Source organism: Muntiacus reevesi, chromosome 2 (genome assembly GCF_963930625.1).
Source record: "Muntiacus reevesi chromosome 2, mMunRee1.1, whole genome shotgun sequence".
NCBI classification, from domain to species: domain Eukaryota; kingdom Metazoa; phylum Chordata; class Mammalia; order Artiodactyla; family Cervidae; genus Muntiacus; species Muntiacus reevesi.
Window position 1 is genome coordinate 7,426,078 of NC_089250.1, and position 17,518 is coordinate 7,443,595.

Consider the following 17,518-nt stretch of genomic DNA (forward strand, 5'->3'; position numbering starts at 1 on the left):
TTTAGGAAGTGAAGCTGTTTATCATATACTCCCCAAGTTATTTGTACATCTCTTTAGAGCATAGTAGATAGATTTTTCATATTTAAAGGGAGTCTTCCTAAAATAAAGAGGTTTTGAAAAATTAAAGAGTAATTTTCTTTCTGATATATTTTTGCTTTGAACATAAGTTGAGATACAAACTTAAGATGCAAACATAGAAGAAAGAAATCTTTCAGAAATAGTTTTACTTGTATTTAAATTGTTGTATTTTAATTTATGTATATGAGCAAACACTGGGCAATGCAATATCTAATTAGCAGAATTATAGACTTCCTATTTTCAATTTTGATTTTCATAGACTGGTTTCTGCTGTTAGAATAACAGTTGCTTTAGGCCCATACGTTTTCCACTAAGTGAATCTCATTTTTTAATGTCATTGGGAAGAATTTTGCGTTTATATTTACCTGGAGGACAATATCCTTAAACTAATATTATCTGCTTTATTTTCAGAGGTTCTCCTTTGTGCTTTTTAAAAGTTTCTATAAGTGTTTCTGAAGGAGGCTAGCTAATTGTCTTTCCCAGGAGTATTTGATTATGGTCTCTTCATTAGTTTCATTTAGTTTATCTATTTACATGCCTCTTTGATAGCAGTTTGGCCTTCTGAGTTCCTCTCCAAGAATGAATGATATCACAGTAGAAGGTGAACTCTTGATAAGAGGTATATTGACCTCTATTGTTCTATGATTGCACTGTTACTGGCCTCTGAGGGCAGACTCAATAAATATGGGAGGTTTAGAATTCTAATGTTTGTTGAAAAGCCAATTTCTTAGAAATGTTAGGTAGCAAAAGTTGAATTGAGATGCAGCTGCTGGATGTTTAGAGGAAAGGGAGGTGGCACTAAAGATAATAATCTCTCAGCTAAATGATGGATTTCTTTTTCTGTTATTACAAAATAAACACATGGGTTAAACTGTTTTATGAAATAATTCTTCCTAGAAGCTGTTTTCAGTTGGAAGTTGATTATATTTAAAAAAACTTTTTGCCTAACCAAATTCCTATAGTTTTATAGTCATGTTTAATCAGTTTTGACTCCATTCAGGCAGACCTTAAACAGAAAAGAAAGATAAATGGACAGTTTTGGTAATCAGTATCCAAAAGAAGGTACATTGGCCTGGGAGTTAGGAGATCTGAGGTATCCATTCCCTGGTCTTCCATTCAGAATATGACTTACTATGTGCTCTGGGCTTTGGTTCACCACATGGCAAATAAAGGCAGCAGGGATTTATTGAATGCCAATTATGTATTGTTGCTTTTTTTCTTAAGATGTGGATTAAAATGTAGAAGAGGCAAGAGATTATGAAGAAATGTAAACTGTACTAAAGGCGCTGACTTTGAAGGCCAACTTTGAAGGATAGCTTCCATCAGCCTACCCCATCCAAAAATATATGCCCTTTTGCTGCTTCCATTTGTTTTTGTTTTCGTTCTTTTTCTTTTTTACTTCTTGCTCTTATCAGCTGTCTGAAATTCTGCCAGTTGGAGGTGAACTTGTAATAATATGTATCCCTTTTGAAATAAAATGTGCCGCCTCTGAAAAGACTGAGTTTCTCTGAGTTAATTCAGGTTGCTACCCTCTCCTCCTTCGTTACGTAAGGGAGATGAACTGCAGTAAGGGGAAGGCTGTCCCAGTAGGAGGGGAAGGAAGGCAGGCACTTTTCAGTGAGAAGCCCTTTAGGCTCACAGTCTAGCATATCTGGACTCCATCTTGGCTTTACCACTTGACTGTAGACAAATTACTAAATCTTTCTGAAATCATTAGCTCGGTACCGGACTTAAAATAAGTACCAAATGAGTGGTAACTGCGGGTATTGAGCTGAGGGCATCTGAGCACTTGGAAAAAGGAGACATTAAGAAGTGATAGGAGGAAGCACAAAGAGAGGCCAGAGAGGATCAATGACACGTTTTTTTGACACTTCAAAATCCCCCTTTGAAGTAGTAGTTCTACCTAGCCAGGGAATGAGGGAGGAAGTGGGCAAATAGGATATTTCCCTGTTGTTTTTGTTTTTTCCTGTTGTCTTCATGCATTTCATGGTCCCATGTCCCTAGGATTTAGAACTAGTAAATACTTTGGGTTGAAAATGCATTTGCCATTTTTTTGCATTTTGTTCAGTTTTATGAGTTAGCCAGTGAATCTAACACTGTACATTAGAAAATGAATTTCAGTTGGTAAATGACTGGCTGGAATATAAGCCTAATTAGCATATTCTGTTTTGAAAACTCTCAGACTATCTAAGCTGATCATGTCGATGAACTTTGCATTTTTCTGTTTTTGTGAAAGGTTATGAGATGTTCTCTGATGGAGGATGGAGGAGGTAGGATTTGGAATCAGGTTTCCCAGGCTCTGCTGTTTACTTGTGTATCCATGTGAAAACAACAACCACCAAACCTCTTTTATAAACAGCTCCCAGATGAAATGGAATAATTCAGGCCTTCCAACTTGCCTAGACTTAAGCTACCCCATTCACTCATTCATTCTTTCACTATACACAAATTCCTTAAAATTCCCTGTGAAAGAAGTTAGTAGGACTAGATGACCCCCAGATCTCCAACTATGATATTTTAAATTTAATCTTAAAAAGTATTAAAGCTTCCTTAGGTCTTAGAAAGAAACATTCTTGATGATTTTCCTTCCCCTCACCCTCTTCCTAAGAATAAAGTCTTCAAAGTTGTGTGAAAAGCAAACCAACCAACAAAATCAGCTTAGGCTTTTGGTATTTTAAAATGCCTTGTGCTTGTTACCAGTAAAGAAGTTTTTGGTTGCAAGTGATGGAAAGATCAAACCTTACTATCTAATCAACGATTGGAAATCTGTTGGTTCATGGAACTGAGAAGTTCAAATGTATGGTCTGGCTTCAGGTAAAGCTTGATACAGTGGCTTGAAATATGTCAACAAGAATACAGTTTTTCTCTAGCTCTGCCTTTCCCAGTTTGGCAGCCTCCTGGGGCCATATACATCGGATCCTTGGCAGCTCCAGGCTTTCCCCTTAGGCAGTGACAATTCCACATATCACATTCCCATATTGCAGTGCTCAAGGGAAGACAGGTCACCTCCAGGAGCTCCTACACATGTACAGATGTGTGATTCACTCTTTCTCATTTCTTTAAACTTGATCACACGTTCATTCCTGAACCTATTACAGGAAGATAGCAGGATATGTTGGTGAGCTTAGTCCTATTATAAGAGCTATAGGTAGGGTTAACCCCACTCAAACACATGGCTGAGAATGGAGGATAGAGTTTGATCTGGAAGACAGTTGGATACTGTTAGTTTGAGAAGGAAGGAACGGATGCTGGAGATTAGCTCATTTTTAGAGGACTTGGCATGCTGAAACTTGGGCATGTTTTATAAATTTATAAACTTGAAGCTGCTCTTTTTCTTTTCTTTTTTTTTAAGCCAAAATTTCTATTTAAATTACCAAAACATCTTTAAAAGATTTTTTTCTATTTGTAGACCCTCTCAAGTCTAGCCCAGGTTTTTCTGTCAACAGTAGTGATGCAAGTCAGGGCACATTAGTACTACATCTTAACGTGAGCCTATGGGATGTTAATAAAATATATAGAGTGCACATTCAGCTATCTGTAATCCTGTGAAGTCAGGCCAGATGTTTAATGCACCAGTTAGAAACTGTACCACATTGTTCTGAACAATTCCAAAGGGTATTGGAGAAATAATTAGATTATAGCAGGTCACAGACCGCCTTAGAATACTAAATGGTTTTTAAAATGCTAAATTAAACTGCTCTTCTGTTTTGATATTTGCCTTTTATTAGTCAATACTTAAGATGTACCTAAATACAATCAGATATCCCTTTTAAGTATATTTCCAAAACATACTGCACTGGAGTGAGATCTGTCATTATGGGACTTGAAACAGAAATCAAAGCAAAACATCAGGTGGTTATTTCCCTGCCTGCCTGCCTGCCTGTCTGCCCACCCTCTGATCCACCCTTATTTTCCCCAACATCCAAGTTAGACTCTTATTACAGCTTAGGCTAGGGATTGGGAGAAAGATGATTAAAAAACAAACCTGAGAAAAAAGCACCTCTTTGACCTCCCAAGAAAGAGGAGGAATTGTGGTTCAGAACAGATTAGTACCTGGCCACAAGCGATGGACTGAGACTATTGTAGAACTGAGCCTGCTGATCCTTCCTCTCTTCCCTTTTCTGTGCTTCCATGTCTGGCCATGCAGATGGTGCATGATCCAACTCCAACTGATGTAGGCTGTGTCCTTGACCCCCGCCACTCCCCAACGCCCTGTCACCCTTCTCACTTTGTTTTTATATAAAATGCAAAAAGAGACTTCTGAAATGGACCTTGTAAGAAGCAAACTTGGGGGAGCAAGCAGAGAGTGAATTTTCCCTTGACACACTGCGTGTGGCCCTGGGAACAGAACATCAGTTCTTTCACTTTTGACGATGGAGATATGAGACCCATCTCGTTTTGCTATTATGGACTTCAATAAAGTAGGGCATTGTAAGGGTTCATTAAATCTGAGAAAGCACTTACTTATCAAGACAGAGCTGAAACTTGTGCATAGTTGCTTTTTATCTTCATAGTGATGAGTAGGGCCAGGATCATTTCAGAAGGTGCAATTCACTACTGTTAAATTAAGCTATGTTCTTTAACACTTTATCTTTGGGAAAGAAGCAATTTGAGAAATGCTTCTGTGTACTGTCCTGGAGGCTCAGACCTTAAGATAATAGTATCTAAGTCTTGTTCTGAGACTTAATTACAAATCAAGGGACAGATTCCTTATTCTTAGAAATGGTTTGAAACATAGCTTTGGAGGAATCGCTTACAGTTATTAAGAGCAGATCATTTCAGTTGCTCAGTCATGTCTGACTCTTTGTGACCTCATGGACTGCAGCATGCCAGGCTTTCTTGTCCATCACCGATTCCCGGAGCTTGCTCAAACAAACTCATGTCCATCGAGTTGGTGATGCCATCCAGCCATCTCATCCTCTGTCATCCCCTTCTCCTCCTGCCTTTAGTCTTTCCCAGCATCAGGTTCTTTTCCAGTGAGTCAGTTCTCATTGACTGAGAGCAGATCAATAGTCAGTTCTCACTGACAAAGAGTAGGTCAATATACCTCTAATTGTTGAGATATGTATTTACTAGTTATCATACATGTGGATTACCCTGGAGCCACATGATCCTCTCTATATAGCTCATTGTTAATATCCACCAAAACTGTCAGAATTTGCCAACCAACTTATTGTTTCACTGTGTCTGGAGTATTGGTGCTAATTTTAGGTACCCAAATAGATTTTCTGAGAGGAGTGTTTCCTGAAATCTTATTTCCAAACCATCTATGTATTTTCGTTGTGTTTGAAGTTACCTCTTTTAAGACTGATATTTTCCTAAAGTTCAAGTTACTTGGGTACATAAATATGTTTGGTGCTTCCCAGGTGGCGCAGTGGTAAAGAATCTGCTTGCCAGTGGAGGAGACACAAGTTCTATCTCTGGGTGGGGAAGATCCCCTAGAGTGGTAGGAAATGGCAACTTGCTCTGGCATTCTTTCCTGGGAAATCCCATGGACAGAGGAGCCTGGGGGGCTATAGTTGATGGGATCAAAGAGTCAGACATGACTGAGTGGCTTAGCACATAAACATGTTTAATGTTGAAAGAAACATATTTAAGGTAGAATCAAAAACTGAGGGGGTGACTCAGATGGTAAAGAATCTGCCTGCAATGCGGGAGACTTGGGTTCAATCCCTGGGTCTGGAAGGCAGTGGCAACTCACTCCAGTATTCATGCTTGGAGAATTCCGTGGACAGAGGAACCTGGCGGATTACAGTCCATGGGGTCCCAAAGAATTGGACACAACTGAGCCACTTACACTTTGACTATACTCAAAAACTGTTTTATATTATACCTGCTTATAAATGACCATGAAAACTGTTCCTCCTTGGCCCTGTCTGGGAGAAGCAGATGTGCTACAATTGATATTTTTTCCCTTAAGAATTGGCATGTATTGATTATCTGCAAAATCTTTTAAGGAATGAAATATTATTGATCAATTAGATTTGGAGTAAGTGAATGTTTTACAATACCATCTATTTAAAATAAGTTAAAATTGTCATGGGAAATTATCTTGAATATAAATCTACTTATTTAATAAATTTCCTGACCATCATTCATGACAAATATGTTATAGATTAAACGATGTCTCTGGTCTGCTCTGTTTCACTTCCTTCATACTCTAAGTGATTAACCTCAAATTTGGGGAATTTAAAAACATTTATAATTCTTTCATTATTTAAGTTTTTATTCCTTTTGTTTGACATTTAAAATGTATTAGTGCTACAAATTTGTAGATACTTTCTTGTTTCATATGTGTGTTTAAAAATTAAGATCTAGAATTGATGAGTCTTGTTAAAAGTGCACAGATATTGCCGATGTGTTTTAGTGGGTTTTTATCCTTAATAACTTGTTTTTTTAAATGAGGATAGAATTGATACGTGATTTAAAAAATTAGTAATTTTTGTTTGGGAGGCAGCTTTTTGGTGGTTTAATCCTCGTGTTTACACAGAAGCAATACAGAAGCTCTGTGAGTCACTTGCCAGGCAACTCCTCTTTGTTTTCCTCAGTGGCCCAGGGAGCAGACTTGTCACTCTGAAGTGCTCACCTGTAAGTCTGTCTTCCCCTACTTCCCTGGGGCGAGTCTGAAATAAGCTTATCAGATCATGTCTTATTGACAAAAAGCAAAAATTGTTGGTTGACAGAAGAAGAGGAGAGAACAAGTGAAATGTAAATGACAGAGATTTGATGTAAAAGAAAAAAATCTGGGTTAACGTTTTTAAATATTTTTTTAAAGTGGGACATACATCTTTTTATATTTGCTTGATTTTTACTTTGTGTAAAATTTTGAGTGCCATAAAAGCTAACAGTTTGTTATAGTTATGTGTTCCTTGTAAGCAAATCTTTCTATCATATTTTTGAAAGAACTTAGAGAAAAGTATGTTGCATCTTATGTGCTTTCAGTATAATTTCCTGATAGAAAATAGATATGGCTTTCAGACAGAAAGTAGACAGAACTTTCTGATAGGAAGTAGAAATATTATAAATATTGAAATCAATTATTATAAATGTTAAATAATTATAAGGATATTTTATATCATATTTAGACTTCCCTTTTAGCTCAGTTGGTAAAGAATCTGCCTGTAATACAGGAGACCCACTCTAGTATTCTTGCCTGGAGAATTCCATGGACAGAGGAGCTTGGCAGGTTACAGTCCATGGGGTCACAAGAGTTGGGCATGACTTAGTGACTAAACCACCACTATATTTATATCCTGTCTTCTTCACTAAACAAAAATAGTCTTAAGGAACTTTTAAATCATATTTATTTCTTGTCTTCTTGATCATATAAAACAATATTACCATCTCCATTATAATGCAGCTGATATTTATTAATTGCATAGCAGACGTAGACTTATTCTGGGTACTCTGAAGGTGGTATGTGCTGTAAGTCTGATCACTTTGATTCATTCTTTGTTTCCAGACTCTTTAACCAACCTTCTAAAGTTGCTCTATCTACTAATACATATAGATGGGTCAAAACCATCTCCTGACTGCTAGATACTGGCTCCTAAGCAATCCCAGAGAACAAAGAAATCTGACCTTGGTCCATGATTGAGAAAGTCAGGTGAAATGTAGCCCATGCACTCTGGGCTACAGAGAGAGAGAGAAGTCGCTTAATCGTGTCCGACTCTTTGCAACCCCATGGGTTGTAGCCTACCAGGCTCCTACGTCCATGGGATTTTCCAGGCAAGAATACAGGAGTGGGTTGCCATTTCCTTCTCCAGGGATCTTCCTGACCCAGGGATTGAACCCAGGTCTCCCGCATTGCAGACAGGCGCTTTACCCTCTGAGCCAGGAGTACAAAACTACATGTGAAATGAGACTGATGGCAGCTAAGGAGGGAAAGGCTTGGAAGAGACGTTAAGGAAAGAACTAGAGCTGCTAAATAGCAACAGTTGGAGGGAAAGAAAGCCACAATAGGCAGATTTTGAAGTTTTTACCAGTTACTATGGTGGTAAGTACAAGCAAGAATAATGGAAGAAATTCCTGAAGCATATCATGAATTCATCCTCAGTCATTCTTGTTATGAGTTTTGGGGAAGGATAGAAGAGGTTGCTGAAATAGAGACCAGTGAGGAAGAAAAGAGAAGCTCTTGGACTTGAGGAAACTAATGGTATCAGTGTAATGACACTAGTATTCCGATAATGGTGATATTATGAAAAGACTGATAGAAAGCTAAGTGGAGACTAAAATCCTAAAATTTGATTGCAGAGGAGGGGGAAAGGTATTCAGATATGGAGATATGTTACTAACTTAGGTTTTTAAGGAACGTGACCTTGCTCAGCTCATGCCCTTCCTCAGCTCTTCCGGGAAAGACTGTTGAGGCTTTCCAAAAGCTTCTTGTAAGTTTACAGTAGAGTCCCTGGGATTCTCAAGTTATTATCTGTCTGCATTCAGGAGTATAATCCCTTCAATAGGAAGGGTCTTCTCTACATGGAAAGGAAACCACCTGCTTTAGGATGGTGAAAGCCAACACATGCTGAGAAAGTTAGAATGGCCTAACTAAGCCATGGCCATTAAATGGAGTTGTGTGCCTGAGCCTGCAAGACACAATAAATCATCCACTTGTCCATTAGGAATATGGAGCAGCTCTCAGAGCCTTCTGGTTTGTATCCAGATTAACATCTAGTAATTTTAGTAGAGACAGCGAAGTCATTCAAAATATGAAACCAGAATATATAGGTTTTAGAACATGGAATGAAAGTACTGCTTTATTAAGAGTTCGTTATAATTTGTGTCAGAAAGTACAGGAAATAAAGCATTCAGAAAAAAGTTATACCAGTTCAGAATGTATTATCTACCATGTTGTGTGCCAGAATCCTAACAGGCATTTCTGGTTACACTTGGCTCTTCTGAACCTCATTGCTGCCTTTGACTTATCCTGTATGAACAACATCCTTCATTAGTAAACAAATGAACACACTTATTCACTCAGCAGTTAAAGAAAGCCACTAATTCACCTGTAAGTCTCAAGGACTGATTGTGGTGGAATTATGCCTCAATTGTATTTTTTTTTTGCCTCAATATCTCTAAAATGGGATGCTTACAATCTTAAATAAAAATAAATGAATGTTGTTTAGGAGGAGACAGAATGACTCTGAAGCCTATGCTGCTAGGAACCATTTATGCACATTTTAATTTAATTATGTACTTTAATGGTGGTAAGAATTGACCACTATTGCCTGTTTTCATCAGACCTGTTGCAATCAAGTGTTACAATTCACTTTATAATTTACAATCATTAAATGACACTGTAAAGCTTTTGTAGAAAGTTAGAAAAGAATGTTAATAACAATAGGAAAATAAAGATGAATTCCCAGTATTCAGTGTCAATAGAAGGTAGTATAAATCTTTTAAGATTTTTATAACATATCTATATGCAAACAAATAAAATTAAGAAAATATGTATTATATTTATTGCTTTTATTTTTATTATTGTAAATTTTTTCACTTAAGAAAATTGCCAAATTGTCTCTGCATTATCAAATATGCCTGGATAGCATCAGTTATAATGGGAGTATAGTATGCCATTGTTTGCACAGATAGCAGTCACTGTAACTAGTCTGTCTCTTTGGGCATTTGTGTGTTCTTCAATTTTTTAAGATTATAATCAAAATTATAATCAAAATCCTTTTAACTAAATCTTTGTGCTGAAATTTATTAAGATAACTTCTTTGAGGTAAAACTGATGCTTCATAGAGCTGACATTTTTTAATTAATTTGCTGTAATCACAAGGTTGCACTCCAGAAAGGATGTATTCTCCCAACCCCTGCATCCTGACAAGTCTGGGTGATTAATCTTCATCTTAATAGGAGGTAAAATTGATCTTGATATTGTTTAAATTAGTATACGTAGAAGGGAGCACATTTTCTTTCTTTTTGGGCCATAAGGCATTTTCTTTTACTTCATCCCTCCTTCTTTCCTCTTTATTTATTTTTTTCTTTTTGGGTAATTTTGTCTACATAAGGATGTCTATATCATCCTCTTTTTTTTCGGCGAGGGTGGGATGATCTGAGACTACAGCATCGAAACATGTATATTATCAAGTGTGAAACAGATCATCAGTCCAGGTTGGATGCATGAGACAAGTGCTCAGGGCTGGTGCACTGGGATGAACCAGAGGGATGGGATGGGGAGGGAGGTGGGAGGGGGTTCAGGATGGGGAACACATGTAACTCCATGGCTGATTCATGTCAATGTATGGCAAAAACCACTACAATATTGTAAAGTAATTAGCCTCCAACTAATAAAAATAATTGGGGAAAAAAATGAAAAGTTAAACAAAGGGAAGTACAGAGAGCAAGTAAAACAGAATATGCAACACCTAAAATTAACAAAGGTTTAATTTTCCTGGTGGCTCAGACAGAAAGGAGTTTGTCTTCAACGCAAGAGACCTGGCTCCATCCCTGGGTTGAAAGGATCCCCTGGCAACACACTCCAGTATTCTTTCCTGGAGAATCCCATGGACAGAGGAGCCTGGTGGGCTATAGTCCATGGGGTCACAAAGAGTCAAAGAGAAGTGAGTAACTAAACACACATAACGTTTCATTTATTTTAATTATTTATTGTTTTAGATCCTTAAAATAGAATATAAGAATATATATTCTTATAATATACACTATATACATATTGTTATATAATATAAAGTTGAAATATCATTTTCTCTCTAATCCATTTAGCTCTTTCCTTCCCCAGAAGCATCCACTGTCATGAATTTGGTGGTGTATTTTCAGTCTATGTTTTCTTATTCATTTAATTAAAATTAGGGTCAGCTGTTAGCCATAAAAAATTAAAAGTAAGAGTGACTTAACATGAAGTTAACTTCTCACTTCTGAAAAAGTTCAGGTACATAGTCCAGAGAGGGCATGGCCCTCCACTCAATGATCTGTGATTCTTCTAGTTTATTGTCTTATATTGGGTGGCTTTGATCTCATAATTCAAAATAGTGACATCCTCATTCCAGAAAGGACAGAAAAAGGTATTAAAAAGTATTAACAATTACCTACCTGTTATAAAAATTAATACTTATTTTAATGAAAATTAATCAGGAAAAAACAGTTCGAACTGGACATGGAACAACAGACTGGTTCCAAATAGGAAAAGGAGTACATCAAGACTGTATATTGTCACCCTGCTTATTTAACTTATATGCAGAGTACATCATGAGAAACGCTGGGCTGGAAGAAGCACAAGCTGGAATCAAGATTGCTGGGAGAAATATCAATAACCTCAGATATGCAGATGACACCGCCCTTATGGCAGAAAGTGAAGAGGAACTAAAAAGCCTCTTGATGAAAATGAAAGAGGAGAGTGAAAAAGTTGGCTTAAAATTCAACATTCAGAGAACTAAGATCATGACATCTGGTCCCATCACTTCATGGGAAATAGAAGGGGAAATAGTGGAAGCAGTGTCAGACTTTATTTTTGGGGGCTCCAAAATCACTGCAGATGGTGATTGCAGCCATGAAATTAAAAGACGCTTACTCCTTGGAAGGAAAGTTATGACCAACCTAGATAGCATAGTAAAAAGCAGAGACGTTACTTTGTCAACAAAGGTCCGTCTGGTCAAGGCTATGGTTTTTCCAGTGGTCATGTATGGATGTGAGAGTTGGACTGTGAAGAAAGCTGAGCGCCGAAGAATTGATGCTTTTGACTGTGTTGTTGGAGAAGACTCTTGAGAGTCCCTTGTACTGCAAGGAGATCCAACCAGTCCATCCTAAAGGAAATCAATCTGGGGTGTTCATTGGAAGGACTAATGTTGAAGCTGAAACTCCAATATTTGGCCACCTCATGGGAAGAGTTGACTCATTGGAAAAGACCCTAATGCTGGGAGGGACTGGGGGCAGGGGGAGAAGGGGATGACAGAGGATGAGATGGTTGGATGGCATCACTGACTCGATGGACATGAGTTTGAGTAAACTCTGGCAATTGGTGATGGACAGGGAGGCCTGGCGTACTGCGATTCATGGGGTTGCAAAGAGTCGGACATGACTGAGCAACTGAACTGAACTGAATGAATCAGTAATAAGCTGCAACATTGCATTCAGTTGTCCCCCTGTACAAACAAGCGTGCAAGGAGTATTCATTAACATATCTCCTCTTCTGGGTGGGTGAGCTTGCGTGGCTTGTGTGCCTCGAAATGGAATTTCTGGCTCTTAGGGGATGACTCTCCATACACAATACTATACTAGATATTGTGAAATTCTTCTCCTTGTTTGGGTACTTTCAGCTTCAAATAACAGACAATGGACTTCAAAGCGGCTTAAATAAAGAAATTTATTACCTCACATACCAAGAAGTCCAGAAGTAGGGATGCTGTAGGCTTGGCTTATTCATTGACTCAATGTCTTGCTCTCTCCTCTTGGCTGCAAAGAATCAAGTGCAGACAAAACAATGGCCAAAGTCATTGTATCTTTTTATTTCCTTTGAAGAGCAGGGAAACTTCCTAAAATAGCTTTCTTTCATATCTTATTGGCTAGAATTGAATCACTTGTCAATGTCTAAATTGATTACTTACAAGATAAGACCATGATGACTGGGTGGTGGAAAGGGCCAGTTATCCTCAAAGAACATTATCAGGAGGAAGGAGATACCAGCACAAACATGCTGTTAGGACGGAAGGTGGGGATGGTGCATGACGAGTAGGCAGTAAGTAGTGTCTGCTTTATTTCTGAAGAGGCTGCTACGTTCCCATCAGTAGCAAATGAGTCCTTGATTGTCAGAGCTTTTGTTTGTTTTTGCGAATCTAATGAGCATGAAAAAATACTCTTTATTGTATTCCTTGGCATTTTTCTGCTTCTGGTGGGTTGCTTACCTTTCCAGACATTTATAGGCCTTCTGGGTTTTCTCTTCTGCGAAAAGCCTTATTTATGTTTTTGCCTAGTATTCTCTAGAATCATATGCGTTTTTCTTATTGATTTGTAACAGTTTCAAAAGTATATTCTGAATAATAATTGTCTCTAAAGTTGTGTTAGAAATGCCTTCTGCCAATAAATGGCTTGTCTTTTTACTTTTAATTTAAAAAAGAAGTTTCTATAACTTAAAGGTTTGTACTTTTTATGTCTAGCCCCAAAATTATCTTCTACGTGAAGGTCATACAAATATTATTCTATTCTTTTTCTTACTGAATGTTAAGTGACTAGCAACTTTTTGTATATGTATACTAGCAATTTTTTAAAGTAATGTGTGTACTCTTCCTTAGAATCTGTAAGATCAAAACTGCTTTTATGATGGTATTAAATGTTGTCTTTTTCACTCTCAACATTTTATACATGTAAAATGGAGTCTTTCAGAGGCTGTATGGCCTGTAATCTCACAGCAAATTGAAAATATCAAAGCAGAGATGGGACCCAGTTGTCCCTTCTTATATTGAACATTAAAGTGATTTGTGAGACTAACAGTGATATTTTTCTGAATAAGTTTTTTTGTTTGTTTGTTGGAGATGACTTTTTTCCTCACAAAATATTTATGTAAATGTATTTATGATTTATTCTTTAAAATTTTGATTTTATAAGTATTTTTAAAAATTCTGTTTTAATTTCTAATGTATTAAAGCATTGAGAAATATAATCCAGATAAATGAAAGCTCTTTGGAATACTCAATAATTTTTAAGAATCTAAAGGAGTCCTGAAGCCAAAAATCTGTGAAAGTTTGCTGTACGTGAACAGTAATTTTTAGTTCAGAAATTCTCTTGCCTCGTAGCTATGTATCCAAAATTAGAACATTTATTTCATTGTCCTTGGGAAAATATGATTTGGAAAACAATTCTGTTCCCATATGCATTGTGTATTAGCTAGAGTAAAGATTAATTAACTTAAATTTTTATCACCCATCAACTGCAATCATCCATTAGCCCAATGGGTACCATGAAATAATAGAAAAAGTGTGAAATTTGGTGTCAGACAGACCTGGCTTTGGATCTCCAGCATGGATACTGTAGCTTATGCTAGTAGCTCAATCTGTCTGAAGCTCCAGGTCGGAGAGGGCGTAGTCCCTCTGCTAGTGTGTCTTTGTCCTTGGGAGGGGAAGAATGTGGCTGAGCAGAGCGTCTAGGGAAGCAGGTCCAGACTCGGCTGCGCACTGCTGGGTCTTAATTAAGTCGTGTGTGCCCCCACTGCTCAGTACTGTGGTTAAGGGCATCAGCTTCGTAGCCAGACCCCCTGGTGCACAGCCCAGTTCTACTTGCTCATTTAATTAATTTGTGAGTGAATTACTTAGCCTGTGTGTGTTTTTGAATATCCTAAAATGTAAATTTGGAGTAATAGTACTCTTTATGCCATAAGGGTAATTGTGAGAATTAACTGAGTTACAATGTTTAAAACCCTTTTACAGTTTTGCCATATAGTATTAAATGCTTACCTTTTCTGTTATACTTGCTCTTACTACTAGCTATTAGCTGGAGTATTTCTCGGTTGCCTCATAATAAACCACCCCAAAACCATAGTGCCCTTAAAACAAAAACAATAATACATTTTGTGTACAAATCTCAGTAGTTACAGATCATCTCCATCTACAGTGGCATTAGCTCGGGTGACTGACCTGGGGCCTGGCGGATATACCTTCAAGTTGGATGACTCACAGAGTTGATGCTAACTTCTGCTCAGAGCACAGCCGGGGCTGTTTGCTGGGGACCGCTGTACTCTCCAAGTTGGCCTCTTCACAGGTGTGGTGGCTGGGTTTTAAGAATGAGCATCTCAGGAGAAACACAGAGAAGTCCATCAGATTTTTATAACTTGTCCTCAGTAGTCACCTACTTATATGATTTCCATTAGTCACAAATCCATCCAGATTTAAGAGGAGGGAACACAGACACCCTCCTCTCCATGGGAGTGTCAGAGTCACAGAAGACTGTGAGGCCTGGGAAATACTGTTGCAGTCATCTTCTGCAAGTAGAGTTTGCCACAATAGTAGTCTACTGATCTATGAGATAACGTAATAATCTTGTCATTCTTAATCACCAGCAGAACCAGTCTCAGTTGTGTGTATCAGAACTATCTTAGCATATCTTACAAAATGTAGATGGTGGGCAACTTTTCATTTCTTTTTAGTATTTTCCTCTATTTCCTGCCTTTTTTCAATATTGGGCACTTATTAATATAATAAAAATTTAAATGAGGATTAAATATTTTGACAGTATATTGATGTATTCTCTATTCTATGAATATGGAATTTTTTAAGTTGAAATGAAAATCTGTTTTACTCCTTGTTTCTCAGTTTGGTCATACTTCTAGTGCAGTGACCACTAGAATAAAGGAAAAGGAAGACAGGAAAATGATCCTGTTCACAAATATTTCTAGGTTAAATGTTGGGTTCCTTAGGTCAAACCTCGGTCACCAAATATAGCCCATAAAGCCATGAAATGTGGTTCTCACTGCCTTATCCTTAGAACTGCAGCTTGCAGACCAATTATGAACTGCTGGTGAACTTGGGCAGAGAGCAATTTCTATTCACCTGTCAGGAAATTCATACACACAGTAAATATGTGAGTACATTTGATAATGATAAGATTCACACAAATGATTGTGTAAATAAGGTGGCACTCTTGAGATTTTGGGAAGTGGCCAAAAGTTTTATCCCCCACTGAAACTTTGTATCTGCCTGTGATCTCACACAAAGCCATCTCTTTGACTTAAATGTGTCTTATTCTAAAAGATGCCAGGAATAGTTCTTTGAAACATCCAGCTTCTCTTTGCAGCTGTAATATACTTTTCCCTTCAAATGGCAAAATTATTCATTTTAAAAAGCAAAGACCATTTCAGGTTTGAGGTGAAAGCAGAGTGAAATATGGAGGTAAAGGATCAGTTTCAAAGAAGAACAGTTCTTTTTAACAATTTAGTCTACTTTGAAGTATAAGGTGTTGTTACCTATATAGAGAATAGTAAAATACTCGGAAATAAAGAGCATACTGAATGTCACTATGAGGACTTCAAAGGAGCTCATGTGACTTCTTGAGTAGATTAATTTACTCCTGGGGATAGTTTACAAGATAGTTGATTTTTGACTCAGTATAGTTTTCATTTATTGAGCACATATTATGTTCCAAGCCCTCTCCTGTGCACTTTGCTTACTGATATTAATTCCTTCAATTCTCTCAACACCCCTGTGATGTAGTTAGTACCATTATCCCTTGTTTATAGCCTAGAACAAAATAGTTAAAAACTTGCCCAAGGTCACAAAATACAGCAATCAGGCTTCATACCCAGGTTGACTAGCTCTAGTATCCAGGGTTTTACGTGCTTCTTATTGTGTTGCAGATGAGTTTTGGTTTTGTTCGTTTGTTAAATTATAGTACTTGGGAATTTTGCATTAGGTGATTTTAATTTTGGAATAGTTACTTGGAAGTTTTTGGACTAGATCAAGAGAGTATAGTAGGGTTAGGGATTCTTTCAGAGTTCACATATGAAAACCAAGGGCAAGGCAGATCACAGAAAAGAAGATGAGGCAGTAAATTATTACATTTCAGGCTCATCGCTCAACTTTCTTTGCATCTGGAAGTCAGGTCTAATGTTTTTAGAATCTGGGACAAGGTTTGAGACCCTATACTGCTATTTGTAATAAGAATTTGAGTGAGTTACTTCATCTCTTCTGGGAATGTTAACAGCTGTCCCACCAGCCTCAGGAAGTTGTTGGAAAGAGCAAATGAATGAATTATCATGGTTACAAATCCAGTTGCAAAATATAAAGTCCGTGTTATTATTATAATATTATTATAATTAAGAACAATTAAGCATCATTAAGCAACCTTTCTTTTATACCTACCTACATTTCAGAAATACCTACTTTGAAAATCGCATTTTGTAGTTTGTCTTTTTGTGTGATACAAGGTATGTCAACTGTTTAGAATGATGCTTAGCTTATGATCACACTCAATAGAATCTACTAGTTATTTGTCAATTTCTAGCAGATGTCTTCAGTTTGAGGAAGCAATAAAAGCACAATATCTCCTTCTCTTCAGACAGAAGCTGCCAAACTAAGAGCTGAAACATGGGGTTAAGAAGACTTTCCTAGTTGGGAGGGGCTGTGTGGTACTGAGGAGACTTGGAAATTGAATTCACATCTTCAGTGTTCAGTGATAATAATCCCTCTCATTTATATTATCTTATTTATGTACTCATGTGCCAAGGCTGATCTGTTCATGGTGGCCCTCTGAGTACTGTTAAGTATTCCAAGGTCACATCCAGGTTGATAAGATAGAGCGTTATGATCTCTGCCTCCAGTGTTTGCCATCCTTAGACAATCCTTTAAAGTTTCTGAGATACTTTTGATTCTACTTCTTAATCATGCCATTGCTGCAGTCAGGGTTATCAGTATTCTTCCATAACACAGGAGACAGACTGTGCCCCCTTTTCTTCTATCTCTGTATTTTTCCCACTAGAGCATACGGTCATGGCTTTGTG

General features: G+C 37.5%; 1 protein-coding gene across 1 annotated transcript in view; it reads left to right on the top strand.

The window, feature by feature from the left end:
- MACROD2 (mono-ADP ribosylhydrolase 2) overlaps positions 1 to 17,518 on the top strand; it is a 2,149,518-nt gene that overhangs the window by 340,393 nt on the left and 1,791,607 nt on the right. The gene's annotated exons all lie outside the window — the stretch shown is intronic.